The sequence below is a fragment of the Pinus tabuliformis genome, chromosome 1_1 (genome assembly GCF_031772625.1).
Source record: "Pinus tabuliformis cultivar Carrire ecotype Pingquan chromosome 1_1, CPIR1, whole genome shotgun sequence".
Taxonomy (NCBI): domain Eukaryota; kingdom Viridiplantae; phylum Streptophyta; class Pinopsida; order Pinales; family Pinaceae; genus Pinus; species Pinus tabuliformis.
In genome coordinates this window covers 949,496,587-949,523,854 of record NC_142297.1, presented here as the reverse complement: position 1 = coordinate 949,523,854, position 27,268 = coordinate 949,496,587, and the positions used below count along the sequence as shown (strand labels likewise).

The 27,268-nt window shown below is 32.6% G+C and overlaps 1 pseudogene; it reads right to left on the bottom strand.

Annotated features, from left to right (window-relative positions):
* Window positions 1-24,470: 24,470 nt before the first annotated feature.
* LOC149217637 (heat stress transcription factor A-1-like) lies at window positions 24,471-26,272 on the bottom strand (annotated as a pseudogene).
* Window positions 26,273-27,268: the final 996 nt, after the last annotated feature.

Here is a 27,268-nt window from a genome sequence, read left to right as displayed (position 1 = left end):
ATGGGCCATAGTAATAAATAAGGTGGTTAACCCGTATCATGTAAGGGACCACAAGTAGTTAGCAATAATGTAATAAGCCCATGGTATTAGATAGATGGTATTGAGGGAACCATGGTAATGACCCATGGTACTGTATGTATGAGGCCTATATAGAGGCTAGAGACTCCACATTGAGAGATGTCAAGGATTATTTGTATGAATAGGCATATGGATTGTGGAGTGTTCTCCTTCCTTAAGGAGTGAATGTATGGTGTTACCCTAACTTAAGGGTTTGATATTAATAAAGTGAAGCATTTCTATATTCAGATCTTGTTATTTCTTGGGTTTATTTGCATTGTCTTATATTTTCATATCAGATCTATAACAGAGTGAGGGGGATGCGAAACACGAAGGTGGTGACACGTTAGCAAGGGGCCCGTGTGGGTAAAACAACTTTTCGCACCCCACCTGCTGTTATCCAATATCATGGTGAGGGGGTGCAAAGTGGCTTCCCCACTGTTGATCTAGGCGGGGAGGCGAGTCGCCGTCAATTATTGATCAACCTTTATCGCTTAACGACAAATGACTTTTGTCATATATGACTTTGACAAAAAACATAAAATGTTTATTTACAAATAATTAATCACCGTTTAAAAGGTAATTAAACGCTAATTAAAAACTAATCTAATTTTGGCGCATTTAGACTAGCAACCCTTATTTAACTATTTCACTAATTAATCCTAATCTAATACAACTTTGGCCAAATTTTGAGCATATTAGGCCATTTATTTATCCTATTCTATCCTATCTTCTAATGTTCAACCAAGTTTAAACAATTTGGTGAACTTATTCACTAATCTAATAAATAAATTTAAATGATTTGTTCAAGATTACAATGTTTGATCCAAATAAAAAGAAAGGTTGTGGCATATCAACAAGTTGCACACAGACCTCCATTTATTACAAATGCAATTTATTTCTATGAAGTGGCATTTAAACATGCACACTTCTTCTTCTTCTTCTTCTTCTATAAAAACTAATTAAAGCATGTTACAACATGACCTTCGCTAGATGACAAATTTTTGATATGTTTAAGATTCATGTGCTTTTCTTGGGTCAGCGAGCCTCAGGTATGGCTTTAGCCCTTCTAACATATGCTCGATAAATAGATTTTGAGCTTAGAAGACTCCAGCCGCTCCGGTCTAGCCCTTCTAGCATATGTTCGATAAATAGCTTTTGAGCTTAGAAGACTCCAGCCTCGCTCTGGGTCCAGCCCTTCCAGCATATGCTCGATAAATAACTCTTTTTGAGCTTAGAAAACCCCAGCTCGAATGGAATGTCAACTGCAGGAGAACAAATTTAGTTGCTTTTAGCTAGTTCTTTCTCTTCGATATCTGAAACAATGAAATTTGTGAAACAATTTGAAACAAAGTAATTTGTGAAACAATTTTAAAAGGAGCAGAAACTGCATTTTCTGCGGTGAAGCCCTCTCTCCTCATTGAGTGTTCAATGAATTCCTTGGGCAAATACAAAATATTCCAATACAATCTGTTCGACTGTTATACTACATGTTATAGTACTTATTCTTATTCTTATTAATGTGTTTATGATTTGGTTATCAGAGCAGTGATTTTAATAGTTTTATCCATTTATTTGAAAGGTGGACTTCCTGACCTGGTTTGCATCCAAGCCCACATGTCATCCATTTGACTCAAATATTAAATATTTATGTCGTAAGGCGTTTCCCTCTGAAATGAACTCCCCCAAATGCCTTTCTGTCCTAATCTTAGCTGTCAGATCTATTGTTAGACGATTCAATAGTAATAAGCCGTCTAATTTAATAAAAAATCTTATAAAACATTAAGAAAACCTTAAAAAATGTTAACGTATTAGTTAATAAATTCGTTTCTATTACCTACTGAACCATTTACCCTAATCACCCTAATGAACCCGTCCTGCGTACGGATAGCCGCATTTGATGCAGAGGAGGGCGGGGGTGTAGAGGAGGGCAGGCGGAGTTGCTGCAGAGGAGGGCAAGGGACCTGCAGAGGAAGGCAGAGGATTGCAAGATGATGATGAGGGCTGCAGAGGACGAGGGGCCTTCTTCTTGGCTGCACGAGGGCCGCGTAGGCCGTTTTTTCTGCAGGATCGTTTTTCCCTCCATCCGAATATGGCGCCCTCTGCATCACAAATGGTTATGGTGGTAGTTATTAGGTTTTATATATATTCTGGGTCACTGTTCTCCTTTCTTATCTCATATTTTGCTTTATGTTTCCTGCCTTTACTATATTTTGCTTTATGTTTGTTGTTCGTGAGAACCTGCAACTCAGGTGTATGGACAACTCAGGTGTATGGAGGATTGATTCTGCTCTACCTAAGGACAAAGCCCTACAAGTTACCTATTGATACAAGCTAGAAACAACAAAGAAAACTAAACAGGTGTGTTTCTTTTCGAAACTAATGCAGAGTTGTTATTTTTGTTTCTCAGGTTAAATGCTCTAGTAGCAGTTTAGGCTCTTAATGGCAACAATTTGCATCTTGATTGGTCACATTGATATTCTTGGTGAAAGTTTCTGTGTAGCTGTAGCTAGATCCAGTCTTAACAAAGTCATAACCTAGTACAAGCAGTCCTAAATGCTCTGAACTGTCACGGAAACCTGTTCTTCTTTTACAGAGGGCACTTTAACTTTCCTGATGATATTCTCCACACAAGAACAGTTAAATCTTTGTTTTCTGTTAACATATTTTAATATATCCTAGCAGGGATTTAGTTTATATCACAAGAAAGTCTTAATTGCATGGTACTTATGCTATTGCTCACATGAGGAGAAGTACTGAAAGATGAGAGGGAAATTTTTCAAATGAGGAACGATGGTTTCGCTCATTTTAGAATAGCCCAAAATCCTCTGTTACACGGGACCTGAGAGGTGAGAAATTCTTAGAATAACCCAAAATTCTCTGTTACACGGGACTTGAGAGGTGGGAAATACCTTTATCATTCACTCTCTTTAGGTTGATCTTCACGTTTGATTGGTATATCATTTGTATCTAAGAGCTTTTCCAAAGGGACCAGACCTCTAGGAAAAGCATTTGTTTTCAACTGCATAATTTTATGATAAGTAATTGTGTCCTTACATTCGAGCTCCATATCTTCAACTACTAATACTGCTCTTCCACATGAGGTCCAAACATAATAACAAGTCTATCTTCTTGAAGATTCAAGACATCTTGATTTGGAGTTAGTTGTGATGGACTTATAAATTTTACTATTTTTTTTATAGTATGGTCCTAAATGCTCTAAACTGTCACGCAAACCTATTCTTCTTTTACAGAGGACACTTTAACTTTCCTGATGAATACAAGAATCTTTCTAGAAACTATAAAATAATATGGTTCAAAGCATAATTGAGAAGGATACAAGATTTGCATCTTTACTATTAGTCTATGTTATCACCTCCTTATCAACCACCTGTAGCTTCTCTGCGTCATAAGGAATATGGGCTTCAGGTAGTTGTTATTGGACAGTTCAGTCTATTAATACAAATGGAGTTGTAAATCACAAAAGATATGCTCCACACAAGAACATGTAATTCTTTGTTTTCTGTTAACATATTTTAATATATCCTGGTAGGGATTCAGTTCATATCACAAGAAAGTCTTAATTGCATGGTACTTATGCTATTGCTCACATGAGGAGAAGTACTAAAAGATGAGAGGGAAATTTTTCAAATGAGGAACGATGGTTTCTCTCATTTTAGAATAGCCCAAAATCCTCTGTTACACAGTTCCTGAGAGGTGAGCAACTCTTAGAATAACCCAAAATTCTCTGTTACACGGGACTTGAGAGGTGGGAAATACCTTTATCATTCACTCTCTTTAGGTTGATCTTCACGTTTGATTGGTATATAATTTGTATCTAAGAGTTGTAGCTTCTCTGCGTCATAAGGAATATGGGCTTCATGTAGTTGTTATTGGACAGTTCAGTCCATTAATACAAAAATTATTTGTTTTCTGTTAAGATATTTTAGTATATCCTGGCAAGGATTCATTTCATATCACAAGAAATCAGTAGAATCTTATATTTCATATGATCACTAGAAGATATGATTGTTGTGGTCAAGTGCGGGATGAATCATCTTTGTATATCGTTCCCATGATCATCATTGAGTGTAGATTTAAGTTCATATCGAGCATATTCAAAGGATTATTTAGCAATAGAAAGGATCATCAAAACAAGCAAGTGAGTCAATCATCATACAACTAGACAACCCTCAAATAACACACAATTCCTTATTATTCAGCAACATAGAGGATCGTCAAACCAAGCACATGAGTCAATCATCAGATTACAGGTAAAAAGCAGATATAATATATTTCAATTTTCTTTTGGGTTTTAGCCAACGAAGCTTAGGTTTAATTCGGTTGATCTTGGTTCCAATGAACAAAACACTGCCCCCAAGGGAGGTTGAACCGTATATACCTCTTATACAGAATGAAGAAGCAGTAACATCAAAGGTCTTTAGAGTTTTACACATGTAGTGCCCTTTACCCAACAATATCTTTAAATGAGGTTAAACTAATATAGAGCAATGTGTAACTGCTTTTGATCCATTAGTGGTGTTTATAAACTTCATCTATGTATTGGATTGATACAAATACCCATTAACATGTAGAATAGACTTGAATCTTGTTTTTTACATCCAACAGCTAAGAGTTTACTAATTCGTCATGCTTTTGATCCATAAGTGAGTGGCTATAAACCTTAACTCTGCATTGAGTGATATTGCTCTTGTACTCTAGGTTTCTTCCTAGATATCAAATCATATTTTTTATGTAATTTTTCCTGCATCAAATAAGCAAATTTCTTACAAAAAATGCTATAGTCAATCATCATACTACTAGACAACCCTCAAATAACACACAATTCCTTATTATTCAACAACATAGAGGATCGTCAAACCAAGCGCATCAGTCAATCATCAGATTACAGGTAAAAAGCAAATAGAATATATTTCAATTTGCTTTTGGGTTTTAGCCTACAAAGCTCAGGGTTAATTCAGTTGATCTTGGTTCCAATGAACCAGGGCACTCTCCAAAACACTGCCCCCAAGGGAGGGTGAACCATATATACCTCTTATACAGAATGAAGTAGTAACATCAAAGGTCTTTAGAGTTTTACACATGTAGTGCCCTTTACCCAGCAATATCTTTAAATGAGGTTAAACTAATATAGAGCAATGTGCAACTGATTTTGATCCATTAGTGGTGTTTATAAACTTCATCTATGTATTGGATTGATACAAATACCCATTTACATGTAGAATAGACTTGAATCATGTTTTTTACATCCAAAAGCTAAGAGTTTACTAATTCGTCATGCTTTTGATCCATATGTGAGTGGCTATAAACCTTAACTCTGCATTGAGTGATATTGCTCTTGTACTCTGGGTTTCTTCCTAGATATCAAATCATATTTTTTATGTAATTTTTCCTGCATCAAATAAGCAAATTTCTTACAATAAAACATTATATCTTCTTCAAAGTTATAAGGCTAAAAATCAATATCCACACCCTGAAAATCCTTCTCATCGTCTTCAAACATTGTTGAATATTGAGTATCCTGACATTTCAAAATCTCTTCTAAATTCTCCTCTGATTCATCTTCAGCTCATTTGTGGTTATTTTTCAGTGTTTCTAGGTATTCCAATTTTCAGGTAGTTGTTATTGGACAGTTCAGTCCATTAATACAAATGGAGTTGTAAATCACAAAAGATATGCTCCACACAAGAACAGGTAATTCTTTGTTTTCTGTTAAGATATTTTAATATATCCTGGCAGGGATTCAGTTCATATCACAAGAAATCAGTAGAATCTTATATTTCATATGATCACTAGAAGATATGATTTTTGTGGTCAAGTGCGGGATGAATCATCTTTGTATATCGTTCCCATGATCATCCTTGAGTGTAGATTTAAGTTCATATTGAGCATATTCAAAGGAATTATTTAGCAATAGAAAGGATCGTCAAAACAAGCAAATGAGTCAATCATCATACTACTAGACAACCCTCAAATAACACACAATTCCTTATTATTCAGCAACATAGAGGATCGTCAAACCAAGCACATGAGTCAATCATCAAATTACAGGTAAAAAGTAGATAGAATATATTTCAATTTGCTTTTGGGTTTTAGCCAGCAAAGCTCAGGGTTAATTCAGTTGATCTTGGTTCCAATGAACCAGGGCACTCTCCAAAACACTACCCCCAAGGGAGGGTGAACCGTATATACCTCTTATACAGAATGAAGAAGCAGTAACATCAAAGGTCTTTAGAGTTTTACACATGTAGTGCCCTTTACCCAGCAATGTCTTTAAATGAGGTTAAACTAATATAGAGCAATGTGTAACTGCTTTTGATCCATTAGTGGTGTTTATAAACTTCATCTATGTATTGGATTGATACAAATACCCATTAACATGTAGAATAGACTTGAATCCTGTTTTTTACATCCAACAGCTAAGAGTTTACTAATTCGTCATGCTTTTGATCCATAAGTGAGTGGCTATAAACCTTAACTCTGCATTGAGTGATATAGATACCCAGTAACATGTTGAAGAGATTTAAATCTTATAACTTTTACAGCTAAAAACAAAGAATTTGCCACCAATAAGCAAGATTTCATGTATCGAACGAAAGGGTAAAGTAAATAGTTCTAGAGTATCCAACATCTAGATCAGGTATATCAGATCTTTTTCATCTATACTATTCGTTAATATGCTCTTCGATATGCTACTTCTTCATCTATACTATTCTTCAATATGCTACAATTATTCATTTAATATTATCCTGTATTTTTTTAGCAAAAGGCACCAGCAGGGTAGTTGTTAACCCATGCTCATTAATTGAGTTCAGTTCTTTCTTTCTGGCCATTACAGAATTCATCATTTGCAGGCATCTTAATGTAGGGCAGAATTTGTATCATTCAAAGATTTTAGAAACAGAGGTATTGTTGATTATAGGTTTACAAACAATATTCCAAGGAAATATAACTTGGTTTCTTCCCACTCAATGTTAACAATTACACAAAGTGTCTCTCAAAAGTTAGGCATGTGGTTTGGAAAATCTTTAGTAGATTAGCAAAGTCATATTACTGCATATTAGCTATTTCAGGCCACTTCCTTACCTAATGCTTTAAGGCTCAGAAGGGACTTCCTTACCTAAGAGGATTTTCATGTTTCCAGCTTATGGTTTTAGTAGATCTTCTAAATTCTTTACTAGCTTCACAACTAATATGGGAATGTTTAACTAAGGATCAAAGGCAATGACGACCTATGGGCTAATAAGGGAATGAGGACCTATGGGCTAATATTTGTACTGTTTTGAGCATGGTTTCTTCAATACTTCACAATATAATATGATTATATTATTCCTAAACTATCACTCTCCACTTATTCTTCATAATTATTCTTTGTCTGTAAATTTCAGATATCAACGAGAAGAAGAAAGAATTGACGCTTGGATAAATCTACAAACTTCAAAAGCTGAAGCTGAAACCAAAAAACTTGAGGTAAAAGGAGTGTGCTTATAAATATTCTTGTTACATAAATTATGAGGTTACCATTTCATATCTTAAACTTCTTCTTCAGATGTTGGCATCAAAATAAATGTCTGTGATAATGGAAAAGAAAATCATCATAACATCAAGTCTATATATCCAAATCAAATGGATCATTTTTTTCAGGTGAAATAATTAGATCTTATTATAATTTTGGCATATTATTATCAACAACTTTTCTGAATGCAATAATTGATTGAATTTAGCTTCACATTGATATTCTTGGTGAAAGTTTCTTTCTCTTCAAACTTCTTCTGTTAGATTGTTTGTAGCCAGAAGTTTAGTTTCTTTCTCTTCAAACTTCTTCTGTTAGATTGTTTGTAGCCAGAAGTTTCTCTTTTGTTTTATGAGGGTAATTGGATGCCCCTCATGGTCTGCTTATCACAGAGAATGGCATACATTGTTTATTAGTCTTCATTGTACTTGTAAAACTGGCATTCAAAAACATGCATGCCCTGAGGAAAAACACGGTTTTACACCCACCATAATTTTAAGAGAACAGTCCATACCACAAAAGTTACTATACTACCAGACATAAATAACCCTCATTCAACACACGATTCCTTATTATTTAGCAATAGAAAGGATCGTCAAAACAAGCAAATGAGTCAATCATCATACTACTAGACAACCCTCAAATAACACACAATTCCTTATTATTCAGCAACATAGAGGATCGTCAAACCAAGCACATGAGTCAATCATCAGATTACAGGTAAAAAGCAGATAGAATATATTTCAATTTGCTTTTGGGTTTTAGCCAGCAAAGCTCAGGGTTAATTCAGTTGATCTTGGTTCCAATGAACCAGGGCACTCTCCAAAACACTGCCCCCAAGGGAGGGTGAACCGTATATACCTCTTATACAGAATGAAGAAGCAGTAACATCAAAGGTCTTTAGAGTTTTACACATGTAGTGCCCTTTACCCAGCAATATCTTTAAATGAGGTTAACTCAACTAAAATCAGACTGTGTATAAGAAGGAAAAATAGAGCGTATAGCCCATTTAATCATTTAACTTCAGAACTTTAGACATGTCCTTTGAGGGTGCAAGAAATTTCCAGAGAAGACTTCAGATTTACCTTGTAGTACATTCCAAGAGCCTTCACCAGAATAGGGGTTGTTGTACCACGAGCATCTTTAAAAATATATTTAAGGTGTTAAAAAGAGGTTGTGATTATTACAGAGCCTCAGAATTTGTTAAGGAATTTGAGGACCATCTAAAAGCCAAATAGAGTAACCCTTCAGATCAACGAATTTTTCTGAACTTGCATTACAGAGGTATGCCCAAAATACAGTCCTGGTTGAATTTGATCTGCTTCAGGAAATAGTTAAGAATCTGTACCATGAGCAACTTTAAAAATATATTTAAGGTGTTCAGAGGAGGCTGTGATTATTACAGAGCCTCAGAAATTTGTTAAGGAATTTGAGAACCAGCTAAAAGTCAAACAGTGTAACCCTTCAGATCAACGAATTTTTTTGAACTTGCATTGCAGAGGTATGCCCAAAATACAGTCCTAGTTAAATTTGATCTGCTTCAGGAAATAGTCAAGAATCTGAGTATGGACTTCTTTAGGGCTCTCTCTGAGGACAAAGTGCATAGGATTAGTGATGTTTTATCACAAGAATGATTCCAACGTTGTGTAATGTCTATGTAATTTTGAAAGTTTTTTTTAATCGTATTTATAGTTTAAGAAGCTTGCAGCGTACACAAAAATGATTTATTTTTTTATCCAAAACTCTATTTTTAACAAAACAATAAAAATCCTGTTACAGTCATAGTCTTTTCTTAAATGTAATCCTGTTACATAAATTATAATGTTACAATTTCATATCTTAAACTTCTTCCTCAGATGCTGGAATCAAAATAAATGTCTGTGATAATGGAAAAGAAAATCATCATAACATCAAGTCTATATATCCAAATCAAATGGATCATTTTTTTCAGGTGAAATAATTAGATCTTATTATAATTTTGGCATATTATTATCAACAACTTTTCTGAATGCAATAATTGATTGAATTTAGCTTCAAATGCTCATTATGGACCGTAAATTCATGAAGGAAATCAAGGCTTTGCTTAATGAGTCTAAGATAATCAGAAAATAGTAATCATAATATTATTAAACAGAGAAATAGTAGAGGAATAACATAGGCTTCTTAACACTTTCCATAGCAATAAAATTGAATATAAAAATGAACCAAAACATGGATATATCCAGAAGATGAATTGTATCGTCAAATTAGAATCTAGAATAAGTAGGAAGTGGAGAGAATTTATTTAAAAACCAATGAATAAGTTGAAGAAGAAATATTTTAGTTAGATGATAATCAACTTATTTGGTCTTCTCTTTTATGGATCTCCTCCACTCATTAATGAAAGTTCTAAAATAAATAAAATTCTCAATGTAGCATCAAATAGGTGGGATCAATAATCTAGATGGACACTGAGGGGGAGCAAAAACATTGAGAAAGTTGTCAATTTAAATCAGAAGGCACCCTTGTCTTACCTATCTAAATATTTGGGACTACTATTCTTAGTTTGATATTAGGTCCATGAAGAGTCTTGTTAAATAAGTTGAATGTTGTTCGCACACCATAGTTGTAGCACTGGTAGATAATTTTTTTGGCTTTAATGGTTGACGATGAGTAGACAGGGATAGCACCAGTGCAACCTAATTTGAATGACAATAAGGCAGCAAAATAGGACACTTTGTAGAGGGTTAGTGATGTTTGGTCTCAAGAATTGTTCTTCCTTATTTGAATGAGTGACTACTCAGGCAGCAAAGCATGACACTCTTATTTGGTCTTCTCCTTATGGATCTCCTCCACTCACTAATGAAAGTTCTGAAATAAATAAAATTCTCAATGTAGCATCAAACAGGTGGGATCAATAATCTAGATGGACACTGAGGGGGAGAAAAAACATTGAGAAAGTTGTCAATTTAAATCAGAAGGCACCCTTGTCTTACCTATCTAAATATTTGGGACTACTATTCTTAGTTTGATATTAGGTCCATGACTCATTCATTCTGAGCACTCATGGATATCCTAATCCAGCACAGACAACACTTCCAAGAAATTGAGGATGAATTGGGCTGGATTCACAGCTAACTGGAATCAATGCTCTGCATAATTATTCAATTCTCTGCTCCCATCTTCCTCATTAGTTCTATTTCCCCTGAGTAGACAGGGATAGCCCCAGTGCAACCTAATTTGAATGACAATGCATTCAAGAATGTCTAATGTCTATGTAATTTTGAAAGTCTCTTTTTGTTTTGTTTTTTTTTTTTGTAGTTTAAGAAGCTTGCAGCGTACACAAAAATGATTTATTTTTTTATCCAAAACTCTATTTTTAACAAAACAATAAAAATCCTGTTACAGTCATAGTCTTTTCTAAAATGTAATCTTGTTACATAAATTATGAGGTTACCATTTCATATCTTAAACTTCTTCCTCAGATGCTAGAATCAAAATAAACGTCTGTGATAATGGAAAAGTGATAATGGAAAAGAAAATCATCATAACATCAAGTCTATATATCCAAATCAAATGGATCATTTTTTTCAGGTGAAATAATTAGATCTTATTATAATTTTGGCATATTATTATCAACAACTATTCTGAATGCAATAATTGATTGAATTTAGCTTCACATTGATATTCTTGGTGAAGGTTTTTTTTCTCTTCAAACTTCTTCTGTTAGATTGTTTGTAGCCGGAAGTTTAGTTTCTTTCTCTTCAAACTTCTTCTGAAGATTACTTGGTTGCATATGCTACATAAATGTTTTCCTTTCATATCAACGTCTCTATGATTACTGAATTTTGGTGTAATTACAAATCTGCGCTTTAGCGACAATCTTAATATAATACCCTTGTTTATTAGACAACCCCCTGAGGTAGTTACTATAATTGTGATGAGATCATGCTTCCTTTTTTCAAATGTTTCTTTGCATACAGATTAAATATATTGGCCATATATCCTCCCATAGGTATTTTGAATATCAATACATCTTCTACTCATACCTGGAAACCTTCATAACTTTATTCAGGATCATGCCATGATGCCACAAACATAAACCTCAGGACTTCACAAGGTCACTGGTTAGGTCACCACTAAGGCAAAAAAGGTTCCCTATAGAAGGGTTGTAGACATGCCTTTCAGATCCACTGTGAAAGGTTAAACATAAGGTCAGATCACAACGATAGATCTTTAGCAATGCTACTCAGGAATCGTCCTAAATCACACATATCCCATCAAGTAATTTGACTATATGCTACTTCTTCATCTATACCATTCTTCAATATGCTCTTCAATATGCTACAACTTATGATGTTTAAAATTAGCCCAGCTACAAATACATCATAATATAATATGATTATTATTCCTAAACTATCACTCTCCACTTATTCTTCATAATTGTTGTTTGTCTGTAAATTTCAGATATCAACCAGAAGAAGAAAGAATTGACGCTTGGATAAATCTGTAGACCACGTTCATCAATGTGACAAAATGCGAAAAATACGAGCAGAATGGCAATCAAGAAATATGCGTCTCCAATTACTCATAAATCTCCAATGGTGTTCAATATGCCATCATTCACCATGCATCTTCGACTAACAATATATAAATTTCCATTCATTCCAAATTCATTTTAACACAACTCACATGCAAAGTATTACTAATAAATTTCCACACTTAATTTACATATTACAAATTCTAACAAAATATACATTTTGCATGTTCATTACTGCTTCTTCAAGTCTTCGATGCCTCCAACAATTTTTTATGCAACTTCAAATATGGAATGACAACCACAATGTTCTTCAGAATATTATATTTCTTCTCTAACCTCTTCTGTTACAATTTACTGGTTGTATTTTCCAATTGAAACTTGAAAAATGATGTTTCAAGATCAAATACCATTTTGATAGTTTATGTCTTCACAACCAATTCATTATCAATGGGTTTTAACATATTTTTTTAACAAAATCAATTTATTTTAATGAATATAATACATGTTTTAAATATATCTTGATATTAATTAAATTTCCCGTTTGAATAATGATTTCTTAAATAACCCTATCCAAATCGATATGGATACCCAGTTGTTGTTCGCGTGAATTCATTTGTTTACCTTCACCTTCAACTACGCAATCTTTATCTAGATATGAAGGTGTCTAAACAAGTTCAATGGATATTTATGACTACTTTTATTCCATCTCATAGCCACTTTAACCCCCGAATAGGGTTTTCGGCATGGCTTCCTCAATTAAAACTCAAAATCATCGACCATTGCTTTAAAAAAAGCCCATTCAGATTTCAATATTCTTCCACACACTATGCCTTACGACGTTTCCTTTGCAACATTAGGTACAAATGCTAGTAAATTATGATATATCTCGAAAAATCAATTCAAAGACATTATTTTTAATTAACACACCGAAACTTACAAAGATATATCTTTCTAAAATCAGTGGTGATAGAGGAGAATTTCTATACGTATTGAATAATAAAAATGCAATCCTTAGTGGCCCCAACCAATTTGAGAAGTCCCTAATTTGCTTTCGCTCAATATCTTTGATGATAATGACATAATTCGCTCCTTTAAGATCCCTTTGCAATTTGCTTTCTTTTGTCTCATCGATTAATTAGGTTCTCATCGATCAAACTATAATGGCCACATAGAAAATATGTCCTTAACTCGAAACTTATCTCTTAACTCAATGGTTGTCGCTTTAAAGTAATGGTTATATAGTTTATGGCATTGTATTTAATACAAAATATTCTTGTCTTGATATGATTGCCTGTTGTCAGTGATTTGAATAATATTCAACATAGGCAGGTGTCTAAGCCATGAGGTAATCCGAAAAACATTGAAGTCTGTCTTTAGGTTAGAGATACCACTCTGTTCATGAAGTTTCCCAGTGATGAATGGTTTCTTCTTCATTGTCACTATGCGGTGGAATGCACTCCAGAGACTGTTGCGTTTGAGCTAATATGCATTGAAGCCTATATATTTATGTAATGTGGGGCAAACTGGTGGCATAATCTCGTATAGAAGTTTCAGTGACAATGTAGCCAAAACGATACAATTATGTGATTCTTCTATGAAGGGAAGTTGTAATAAGTAATGGATCACAAAGCAGTGAACAATTTTCGGGAGTTATTACAATTAATGCTGGGAAGTACTCAAGGAATTTGAAGTTAACGTTTTAGTACAAGATTCAAGTTTTCATGTTATAATTATACCTTACCCTCTATCGTAAGTATAGTCAACAAGTGGTGTTTTTGTCTCTTTATTCTTGTAGGTTGGAATGGTATCCTCCCATCAATTAAGGTTGGTTGTTCCTCTTGAGGTGCAAAGAGAAAGCAAAAATATAGAAGCAGATGAACTAGCAGTTATTGAAAAGCTCAAAGCTCAGTCACAAAGGTAACTTTGATTTCTTGTGTATTGTATACATTCCAATTTAGTTCAATATTACTTATATTAAAGTTGGAAAGCTCTTGGCTATAAAAATTCTGTAATGAGCTTACAATCAATGTCACTGAAAGTTGGAAAACTCTTGGTTATAAAATTTGGCTATAAAAATTCGGTAATGAGCTTACAATCAATGTCACTGGAATTGAAATGCTTTCTTTTATTTCATATAGTTATGTACATGGCAGCATGCTCAGAAGAGTCACATAGTATTAACACCAATAGTCGTGCTACTTTGTCTGAAGCTAGACGTTCACCAGCAACAACAAATTGTGGTAAAGACACCTTTACAGAGCTCCCATGTGATAAGAGCATGCTGCCAGCACCACATACCATCGCGTGGACTGCTCATAGTATCCCCTCTGCCATCGTTTAAATGTTGCTTCGGAATCTGTTGCAAAGGAACACATGGTGCACCAACTTACTCTGCATGTATACTTCAAAGACAGTCTATTAATGACATTTATGCCTTAAATCATCCAAGTCAAAATTTCCATGTCTATCATGATAAAAGTCCCTTTCACAGTTTATGTGGTAGTTTTTATTTCTCATACGCATCTATTTCAAATGGTTGGTTCCTATACTTATTAGATTCATTTTTCCGATGACGTTGGCTTATTCTTTTTCTCAAAATTATTTCACGTCACATTCACTTTAGCATATGAATTTAGGTTTAGTGGCTCATTAAGATGAGTGAGAAGAACATAATTAACACATACGCTTATCCTACTATCAATTCATTGAGCAACGGTTTCACAAGATGATGTAGTCAGCCTCTTTGAAGTACTATTATGCTTTGAGAGATGTCGTGACATGTGACACCTATGTTAAACTTTGATAGTTTGTATGGTTGCCATGCCACACTCTAATGATTGATATATATCCGTACCCTTCAACAATCCGTTTGGTTAAAGCCTTTGAAATCTTTGATTAGTTACGGAGAGAACGTGGTCTCTGTCTTGTAGTGTTCTACATCTTTTGATCATTTGAAAGTGCAAAATTTGGTCTCTGTCTTGTAGCTTTCTGCATCTTTTGATCATTTGAAAGTGCAGAATTTGTCAAAGCCTACGATTGCACAGTTAGGGTATCAAGGTAATTATAATCTTGTACAAGCAATGCGACACTTTGAAGATGGTTGTTTCGATTATGGTAGTGGTCATGAAAATGTCATCAATAATTTTGAGTTTCAGAAAGGGAATACAGCGTTTCACAGGTCTTTCTCAGGGTCACATTCCAAACACGTACCTTTTAAATAGCATAATGCAAATTACCATGGTATCAATTCTATTCATGGGTATGCACTTGCTGCTTTGCAACTTTTCTGGTTAGTTTTATTTTCAAATTGATATTATGCTTCTCTATTTTATTCTTGAAAAAATTATTCTCACTGCTAATGTATTTCTTTATTTCAATAAGCAAGATGTCGAAATTGAATGTGAATGAGTTAACATCAATCGAACTTTTTCATTAGCCACAATGTCTTAAATTAGATTCTTGGAATATTTGGTCATAGCATAATATTTATTTTCTTTATACAAAATTTCATTAAATTTTTAATTTGGATTTAATTTAATTTGTAATTTTTTTATTTTTTTTCAAGTAGTAAATGTCATTTTTGAAAGAAACATTTTAAATATTAATGTAATAATTTTATGATTTATGTGAATACCATTTTTAAAAATAAAGTTTAAAACATTGATATAGTAAGTATGTTGTTCTATAGAAAATTTTAGTTTAGTTTTTTTTTTTTTCAAAATTCAACTAATCATATAAGTTCATACTAATAATAATAAATAATTACAGTTTCTAAATATATGTGAATGAAATAAAACTAACAAGAGCCATAAGGTGGAGGTGGCATTGCTTATTTGCATATGTGAATTTTCTGCATATAGTTTTTAGTTTTTTTGGTTGAAATGATATGTATCAACATGAAATTATTTGGAAAAAAAAAAAAATTGAAAAGCTTCATTGAAAGTTTATATGAAGCTATATTGATTTTTTCTTTCTTTCTATATTCTAAAAAAAAGCTTTAAATTTATAAAAAAACTATCTTAAAATATTGGTTTATTTATTTATTATCCATGCCATCACAGAGTGGATATTGTATTAGGTTTTTGGTCAAACCATATTAATTTGGGTTTAACAAAAAAATCTAATAAAATATTAACTTTAATGATTAGAATTTATTATTTTTAAAAAATAATTTAAATTTTTTTTGGCTATTCAATTTAACATCTTATTGTTCATTGCTTATCTGTGTTATGCATTTAAGGTTGATCCTATTGCTGGGTATGTTGGTGGTACTAAGCTTGGTACAAAGGCTGTGTATAGTACCATATGAAGTGATTCATTTCATTTGGTGATTAATATTTTCGTCCGAGCCATTAATTCCCTAGCGATCAAGGCACACCTCTTGGGATTGCGAATTCTATATTTCTTTGTTGTCACATTTATATTTGTACTTCAACGACACAACTTCTAAAAAGTTAGTTATCCATTTTTAAATATGTGTTTACGTGTTATCCGTTGTTATGCAACGGCAATTCCTATGTCCACCTCTATAGCAAAGTTAATGCTGTCTGACATGCAAGGGGAATAGGAGTTGCCTTGTATTTATATTTCCCTCAAAGTTGACTTTGGCATGTTAATGCAAGGCAACTCCTATTCCCCTTGCATGTCAGACAGCATTAACTTTGCTATAGAGGTGGAAATAGGAGTGAGTTGAAGTAGAAAAATTATTTGTGTTTACTTTTATTGAAATGTGTACACATGTCTCCTCTACAATTCGAGAAAGCCGCGCATTTCAACGGGGGAGTTCTGACTCCTTTGAGAACTTCTCAAATTTGGACAAGTAACCCACACTTTCAGCGCAATAGTTATGATTCCTTTGACGGAATTTCAATTTTAAATCAAAATCATTAAGAAACGTACCTTTTGACATCCTCTTCCTGATTTCATTGTTCGGTAGGATTTGACATTAAACGCTAACCTAATAAATAACTTTGATGGAGAGTTATCTAAATGAATAATCATTTAGTATGAGATAAACATTCATATCATAATTATTTCAAAGGGGATATATTTTGATTTTTCCTTTTCAGTATTATGGACTCTGACTTTTTACTTTGCTTTAGCATGTCGGCCCTGGGGTGATGTCTATGTAAGTTTTTTGTGTGCAACCACTTACATTTAACATCCAAAATTATGACAGGGGTTAGCCACATAAATGGTTTCTTAATTTATCCATTTTACATGTACTTATCACCATAATCACTTTTATAGTTAAATTGGTGTTTGGTATATTTAGAAAGGATGGCTATGGTTTCTATAAATGAATGAATTGAATGAATTTGGTGGTGGTTATATTTTTTACAAACAAATCATTTATTTGGCAAGCAATTATTAATAATCTATGAGTGGGATGAATAGAGTTGCAAGCGTATCCAAATAAATCTTAAAAAATAAATAAATAAAATTTAGTTCATTATACATTTAAGATTAAGACTTAAATAAAAGAGATTTATATTTAAGGATTAAAATAATTTTAAATAAAGTCTAATAATAATGCATGTAGGAATTAAAATTTAACTACAAGGGATTTATGCTAAATGTTTTGAAAATGTTTCCTTTAAGCATAATATATCTGAATAAAATTTAAATAAATTCCAATTTGCTATGCATTTAAGAATTAAAATTCAACTAGACATAGCTACAATGCATAATTACAATTAACAAAATACCTCAATTTACCAATTAGTAAAATTTAAATTGACGAGATTCTAAACCTTAACTCTAAATTGAAATATATGTGTGTGTGAGAGAGAGAGATTCCATGCATTTATTTATTTATATATAATTTATTACTTTACGTTTGAGTTAATTTCAATATATTTATTTATTTATATATTTTATTAATTTATATTTGAGTTCAGTAAAAGTATTATATTAATAAAAATATAATGGTGGGAAAGAATAAATAAGCATGAATTCATATTTCAAGAGACAAAATGAGGAAAGTTGTTCATGTCTACAAATAATGCATAATTATAATTAAAAAAATATTTCAATTTACCAATTGATAAAACTTAAATAGATGACATTCTAAATCTTAACAATAATTTCAATTCAATATTTTTACTTTAATTTAGTTATATTTAAACAAAGCTTCAAGGACTAGTTACTATGTAGCACTTGTTTATTACACATTTAGTAATACCTATTTATTATTAAAAATATAAAAATAATTAAAAACATTTTGTAATTTTTATTTTTTCCACTGGAAAAATCAGTAATTTTCATTAAGATTAGAAAATTACATATAGTAGATGCCGTTGGCATTGCTGTGATGTTCATACAAAATTCACCTCACAGGGTGATTGTATCAGAGCATATTACAAAATTGAGCTAGGTACATGCATATGTCTAACTATTTTAGCCTATTCGAGCTCACATAGGATCCATTTACATACAAAAAATAACCATAGTTATGTACAGTTCCATCATGACAAAATATACTATCCATTACTGTCAGCTATCGGGACTGTTGTCCCTCTGTTCTCTCTGGTCTATGTATGGCCTGTGGTAGAACCTGCGTTCTTCAGTTCCTTTCTGCTCCACAATTAGCCATTCGCCTCTGGGAAGTATCGAGGCCTCTTTGGATAATTTGTCAGCCTCGCTGTTATGTTCTCTGTAAATGTGTAAACAAGAGAAGTGATTAAATGCTGCTTTGAGTGTGTGAGCATCGTATAATATATTGCTGAGTGTGTGTGTATGACATGTAGTGACATTATTGATCCAGTTAACGACCATCATTGAATCCCCAAAAATGTTAAGATTTGTATGCTGATGTGTTAAAGCAAAATGCAATAGATTTCGGATGGCAGAAAGCTCAGCAAAATTATTAGATCCTCTGCCGAATCCCATTTTTACAAGGTATCTGTGGTGTTCATTTATGTGCAGTACGAATCCACCTCCACATCCCGTTTGGTTTGCTGCCCCGTCGAAAAAGGCCCACGGGGTCGATTTGTCAATAGTGGGCATGGCCTGTATCGACCTGGTTCGAGGTGGAGGAGGGTCGGGTAATTCTTGGTACGCGGCGATGATGGTAGCTTCTGTCCGGGGCCAAGATACTGTTTGATCCTCAAAAATAACACGATTCCGCGCAAGCCAAGTATACCATGTTGCCACGAGGGGAAGATTTAAAAGTTTGGAGCCCGGGTGACTGTGAGTCCATGCAGTCCAAGCACCCGATAGTTCATCCCCATACCAATTCCCTGCTATGCCCAATTGAGAGCATATGTTGTTCCATAGAGTGTGTATAGCCGGACAGTGTAGAAAAATGTGATCCGAGGTCTCAGATGCATTGTAATTTTTATATATATTAAAAATTCCTAATTAAATAAGTAGTTTTGCATTGAATTGGTGGTAGTTATCCCAGATCTCACTATTTGCTTTCTCGTGTTTTCTAACCTCATTGATTTTTTTTCGTTAGTTTTCTTTATTAAGAAGAGTTTCGACGTAAATCACATGAAGAAAACCTTTGTCAACGCGTTTCGAACCAACTAGGGTGGTTCATCGTCAGGACAAGTTGAGAAGTCATATCATGGCTGCCAATATATAGGGAGAGCAGATCATCCAAACGACTAGGTTGATTAGGTTGATCATCAACGACTAGCTAAAACGACTAGATTAAAATTAATATTAAAATATTAATAAGTCAAAGGTAATAGAATAATTAACTAATTGTAATATATAAGTTATTATATTTTATTTTATTAATATATTTTTCATACGTTAATAAATTAATTTAATTAATTTATAATTTAAATAATTTAATTAATTTATAATTTAAATAACCACTAAGGAAAAGTAAAGGTTTTTTTTTACTGAATGTTATACTATTTTATTTTAATTATATATCAAATTACCTAATACTAATTTATCTAATCAATTGAATCGTTAGGGAGGAGTAAAGGGGGTTTTGTAGATTAAAATAATAAAATTACTTATTTATTTAATTATATCTAAAATCCTAAGGGATAAGTGAAGGGTTATTGATAATTGTGAATTAATGGAATAAAATAATTATGAGTGTTGGTTAAAATTGTTTTTTATATTTATTTTTATTTATATTTTAATTATATAGTAAAGGTAGAAACTAAATAAATAAATTTGAAATTCACCAATATCAAATTTGAAAATAAAAAATACTACAAATTAAAAACCCTTTATGACCTTGAATACATAATATCATCCCACATATATATGAACTAATTATTCCAATTGAAATGATAAAAGTTTCTATATAAACTTACAATCCACACTAATTAAAATAGTTGAAAATAATAATATACATTGGAAGATTAACATTTTTCTCCCTAATTTTATCATAATATCTAATTAACATTTTTTAATAATTAATTATTACATTAACAACTACTACAATACTTTTCACTTAGGTATCACTTAGGTATCATAGTCATGAAAAATATTGCCTATCCAAAATTATGGTTAGAACTTCAAATCAAGAAATGCACTACATCCTTTTTTATCGTGTAAGTATGAAGCAAGTAAGACGAACACATATCAAAAATATGAATTACGTAAACCCATTACATCAAGTTTTGTAAATGCTAGTGTCATCGTAACACTAAAATTTTTATCATTAATTTTATAATAACCTTTCCTTAACCAATTTATCATTAATTCCGTAATAATTTTTTAGTAACAAATTTATCACAACTAATTGTTACCATGACAATTGCTAAAATAATTTTAGGCTGAGTTATTAGAGTGATTGCATTGCCTATTCAAAAACGGTGGTCAATACTTCAAAATCAACCAATGTGATGCACCATTTTCAAAGCTCCAATTATAAGTTTCTACCTTTACTATATAATTAAAATATAAATAAAAATAAAAATAAAAAAACAATTTTAACCAACACTCATAATTATTTTATTCCATTAATTCACAATTATCAATAACCCTTCACTTATCCCTTAGGATTTTAGATATAATTAAATAAATAATTAAGTAAATTTATTGTTTTTAATATACAAAAAAACCCCTTTACTCCTCCCTAACGATTCAATTGATTAGAAATTTAATATATAATTAAAGTAAAATAGCATAACATTCTGTAAAAAAAACCTTTTACTTTTCCCTGGTTATTTAAATTATAAATTAATTAAATTAATTTATTAACTTATGAAAAATATATTAATGAAATAAAATATAATAATCTATATATTACAATTAGTTAATTATTCTATTACCTTTGGCTTATTAATATTTTAATATTAATTTTAATCTAGCCATTTTAGCTAGCCGTTGATGATCAACCTAGTCAACCTAGCCGCTCTCCCTATATATTGGCAACCATGATCTGATTTCTCAACTTGTCCTGACGATGAACCACACTAGTTGGTTCGAAACGCGTTGACAAAGGTTTTCTTCATGTGATTTACGCCGAAACTCTTCTTAATAAATGTTATGGATCAGAGAAGCCTCAATTCAACAATTTTCTTTATTTTAAAATATAAATATTGGGAAACTTACACAGCAAGTAGGTTTTCATTCCAAGTGCATTAATAAATTTATTTTTATGCAAGTGTTCTTCATTGTATTTTTTGGACATGAATTTGCAAAATATTAAACAAAACACACAAAAATATTAATGTATTTGAACATGTTGTGATACAAAAACTAATACAATTTTTGCAAAACTTAGAGGCCTGTCTAATTTGAAATGATAAGCAATTTTCCACATCCGTGAAGTGCCATTTTAAATACCTTATGTCTATGGTAGATAGAACAATCCCTTGCACCAAGATTGTGTATAATAAAAAGGTTTCACACTCACTAACATACATAACACTTAAATTATAAGTAGAAAACCAAATATTTGTCATCAAATTTTTAGAGTTAAAATAAATTTGAAATTCACCAATATCAAATTTGAAAATAAAAAATACTACAAATTAAAAACCCTTTATGACCTTGAATACATAATATCATCCCACATATATATGAACTAATTATTCCAATTGAAATGATAAAAGTTTCTATATAAACTTACAATCCACACTAATTAAAATAGTTGAAAATAATAATATACATTGGAAGATTAACATTTTTCTCCCTAATTTTATCATAATCTCTAATTAACATTTTTTTAATAATTAATTATTACATTAACAACTACTACGATACTTTTCACTTATGTATCACATAGGTATCATAGTCATGAAAAATATTGCCTATCCAAAACTATGGTTAGAACTTCAAATCAAGAAATGCACTACATCATTTTTTATTGTGTAAGTATGAAGCAAGTAAGACGAACACATATCAAAAATATGAATTACGTAAACCCATTACATCAAATTTTGTAAATGCTAGTGTCATCGTAACACTAAAATTTTTATCATTAATTTTATAATAACCTTTCTTTAACCAATTTATCATTAATTCCATAATAATTTTTCAGTAACAAATTTATCACATCTAATTGTTACCATGACAATTGCTAAAATAATTTTAGACTGAGTTATTAGAGTGATTGCATTGCCTATTCAAAAACGGTGGTCAATACTTCAAAATCAACCCATGTGATACACCATTTTCAAAGCTGCAATTATAAAGCATGCGAGACAAACACTCATCAACAATGTGAACCAGCGGAACAAGCACCATTCAAATTAAATTGGGCCAATGATGATAAGAGCTTTGAGTAAAACGAAACGTTCTTCCAATATCATTTTATATATTGACAATGACTATCGTTTCAAGTGTCAATTGAATAAACCAATTAACATATGTTAATATAAACCAAACAATTTTAATGGAAAAAAATGAATTCAACATATTAATGTATACGCCTCTCTGCGAATAAAAGTTACAACTCTTTTCCTCAAATTCTGAATCAGAAATATAATAAAACTTCAACAACTAGAATAATTGGTTAACGAGAACCATTTCATCCCATAGGACTAAGCTCCGAGGAGACTTCCTTTCAGGGTTCCAAGGCTTATTTTTTTAAGACTCCGCTACATGTTTGGGATGATGCCTTCTCTCACCTTGTGATACCCCCTTTGATACCACCTTTATGGTTATGGGATATCAAGGTTTGGATTCCAAAGAGGACTCCATCAATAATCAATTTATAATCATAAAGATAGGGTAAAAATTGGTAACCATAGACGAATCAACTAAGTCATAACGTTTCAAAAATCTTACTTGTAAATTGTTGTCCCAACATCGCTTTGATAAACTAAGAACTTCATTGTGGAGGATCTAATTAAAAGGACCTTGGATGAAAAATTAGAGCGCCTGCATGGAAAGAAGAGGACATCAATACCTTATCATCAAACAAGAAACATTTTTAAGAATTCCCAACTATTAGTTTTCAAATTTGAAACTATCTTACAAAATATACAGTGTAATGAAGCTCTCCTACATAAGTGCAAGTGACAATAGTATAGCCATCAAGAAAGTTTAGCTTTTTCACTGGAAATCAGAGACTTACAAAATCTCATCAAAGCATTCTTGACAATATTCATTATGATTTGGACATGGCATTAGAAATATATCAAATAATATTGTTGGAATGAATATAATTAACAAAATAAAATAGGTAAGACACATTTGAATGAGATAATGGTAGCAAGAATCAAAATGTAAGAGAAAAAGATGACTCAATTAGCAACATTACATTGCACTCTTCCTGGCTCTTACTAAAGATTAGATTACATTCTGGTCACATGATGTTCCTTCTCAGAAGGAATGGGTAAGTGCCAATTTCTAGTAGGTTAAATATATCTATGATAGGGGATTGTTGGTCTTATAATAATTATATACCAGTTTATGCCTTGATTTCTCTTGTATAATTATGCAATTAACTAGTCATGGTGTTCTTTAGTTGTTATTCCATGCAGAAGGTAATTTGGACATTTTCAAAATTCTAAATAATAACAGACAAATCTTATATATCCGCTTTCAACAAAACTAGGGAAAATGTTATTAAGAAGATACAGGACTTCTAAAAAATCTCTAAATTGTGAAAAATAATAATACAAAATACTGTAAAATATATGCTACAACAGTGTTTTCACCACATGAGGAAGGACATATCACTCTTAGAATATTGTATTTCTAGTATCCATGTCCATATGCTCTCTCATTCTCAGTGAATGTGCAAATGTTACAATGAATTACAAAAATACTAGTTAAACCCTTTTACATTTTCAATTTAGCAGACAATGATAGTAGCTTGCAGAGAATCTATTTGGAGCAATTCATTAGGACACATAAATAGTGACCATTGCTAAACAATTTTTTTAGCATAAATGATAGTGATATCCACCTGCTAGCAGCCTCTATAATATTATTTCAATTTTGTGTCCCTGATGCCAGATGCCCCATCTTTTTTGTAAGTTGATCCAATGTTTTCTTGTTGCTCCAACAATTCCCATTCTCAGGAATCCTTTCATCTCGATCCTTAGTTCTACTCTCCTGAATTTTTGACTTAGCTTCTTGAGTATCTATTATTGAGCCTGGAGTCTCTGTTAGAAACTATTCCCAAAATAAATCATTAACTCTAGAAGTTACCTTCCCACTGGCGGTGACCTTCCCTATAGCCCTCTCATTGTTTCCCATCTCCATCGCTACTGGTTATGAGTTGACATCTATGCCACTAGTCTTGGATCCCATGTAAGCCTCTCTCTCATCTTTTCCACTTTGGTTAAGAGTCTCAACACCCTTAGAAGTTTCACATTGAGAAAGAGAAAGTCCCAAACTCATCTGACAAGGAATTTCACAAGTAATTGATTCTGCCAACTGTGGAGAAGCATGGGATGAAGAATGCATCTCGGATAACGAACATGATCATTGAATATCTGAAATTGTTGGTGAAATACATATACTTGGAAAACATGTTCCATGCATCTCTGTAAGACATGCTTAAGATGAATTTCCACTATCCATCACTTCACCACATGCCTGACCCACATCCTGGAAAAAGGTTTCTAAAGTATTTAAAGATGATTCCATTCTATTGAATGGGTCTGTGTTTAAAATCCTCAATGGAACTACACTACATTCATCACCTGAAGTAGGTTGATACTTCACAATTTGACTGTCTGTCAACTCAATTTCCCCAGCCTCTAAATAGTTCTCTTGCTTGGGTAATCTTCTCTTCTTATTAGCTGCTTCAAGAAGCTTATTGTTTTCACTCTGTTGCACAAGTTGTGCCACAAATCCAGGCTTTTGTACAACTTTGGCCATAAATGCCATCATTTGTTGTTGGCAGTGTTCCATGGTTTGCAAACGCTCCTCCAAGGTCTGCATATGCATCTCGGTACCTTGATGTTGCTGCCTAATTCTAACGAGCTCCATCATGAGCAGACTCTTATCCCTCTTGAGCCTCTGAATTTCCTCCTCTAGTTCATATTTTATAGCATCATTACATGCGCCTTGTTGGGGATTTTGAGAATGATTGTGCATAGGCTTGCATCTATGAATATTTTTCAACAAATTCCTTTATCCCCAAACAAAATCTTCATTTACGAATTCCCATTGATCTGGATCAACTTTCCTAAAGCCCTGTTGGAAATAAGATACTAAATCAGCCTTCCTAATCCCAATTAAATTTCAAACAAAAAAATATTAAGAGTCACCTAAACCTCCATTGATACTAGATGCTAACACCTTTTAGCCACCATCATATGCAGAAAGTTTATACCATTGAAACTTATAAAGGTAATTAGCTAAAAATATAAAATAAGAGAAACATAAACCAAATGATCATTATGCCCAAGACAAATGGTAGGGTAAATTCCACCAGATCTTCTAAAGTAAGTGATTATTATGAAAAGACTATGTTACAAAAAAAAAGAACTCAGAGGACAAAGTATTCGAGTATAGACCCTATCAAGTTCACGCAGAAATGAACGCTTGGTTAGACAAAAAGCTCGTACATTTGCCCCAAATCATTGCGCTCTTATGTTCAACATTGCACTCTCCACTTTCATAAACGTGCAAAAGCATTGACAAATTTAAATAAAGCCATGAAAAAATGCAAGAAAACAGGTAATATAGTCATGACTTACAAAGCATGTATCTTCATATTCATCGAACCTGGAAAATCTCACATCTATCATGCTATTAAATCGAATTGGATCATGACCACCCATATCTGTACAGTCACAACAACAAAGTTGAGTGTGTAAAATTCCAATTCTAATATCAATGTCATTAATAAAACATAATTGCCAACATAAGACTTACATGGGGCAGTAAAGACTTACATGGAGCAATAGACCATGACTTGAAATGAACTAAAAATTTGACATTCATGCACCCTATATAATTATGTACTGGATCACACACAAAGCACACATTGAGCTTGCTATGACCCCTTAGCAAATATAAGGAAATACTTGTAAAAGTAAATGGTAGGCATGTTTGGAATTTTGTCCATATGAATAAGAGTGAAAAAATACCCTGTATAACCACCTCATCCAAATTTGCAATCTTTTGATATTGGCTAGAGTATCATCACAGAGCTCAAGCACTAAGACACATTGATTCATAATCATAATGTTCCTAGGGATGAGTATATCTCTTAAAATAATGACACATTGGTATAGCCTGCAGCCCTATATGCCCTACCATTATCATCACAAAAAATCTTTGAGAGACACCAATGTGAAGTATTTAAAATTGGGCCACTTGGGACACAACCCTTCATTCATAATTAGCAACAAAGCCACAAGACCAAGGACTCACATTATCTTAAAATTGGTGTGAGGAATGCCTCCCCCACTTTCACGAGGTTGAGTTGCAGAGTTGTGTTGATCCATGACAAAACCTCATTGTTGACTACAAAATAGACACTGTCCATCATCCCTATGTTTGCTGCTGTGGCCATCTCGAATGCCCAAGAAAGTAAAATCTCTTTGCAAGAATGCCCAACAAATGTATGTGCTACTTTGCAAGAATGCCCAACTCCCAATAACCCAAATGTAGTATGTATGGAGTTTAAAGGCAATGAATAAAGCTTTATATATCTAGAATTACAATGAAAGCAAGGGTGTCCTTGCCAGAAAGAGACATGAGGAAAGGAACTAAAGCTCGATTTTTATTGAATCAATCAAAATAATGAATTCCACCTTGAGTTTAAAGGCCTC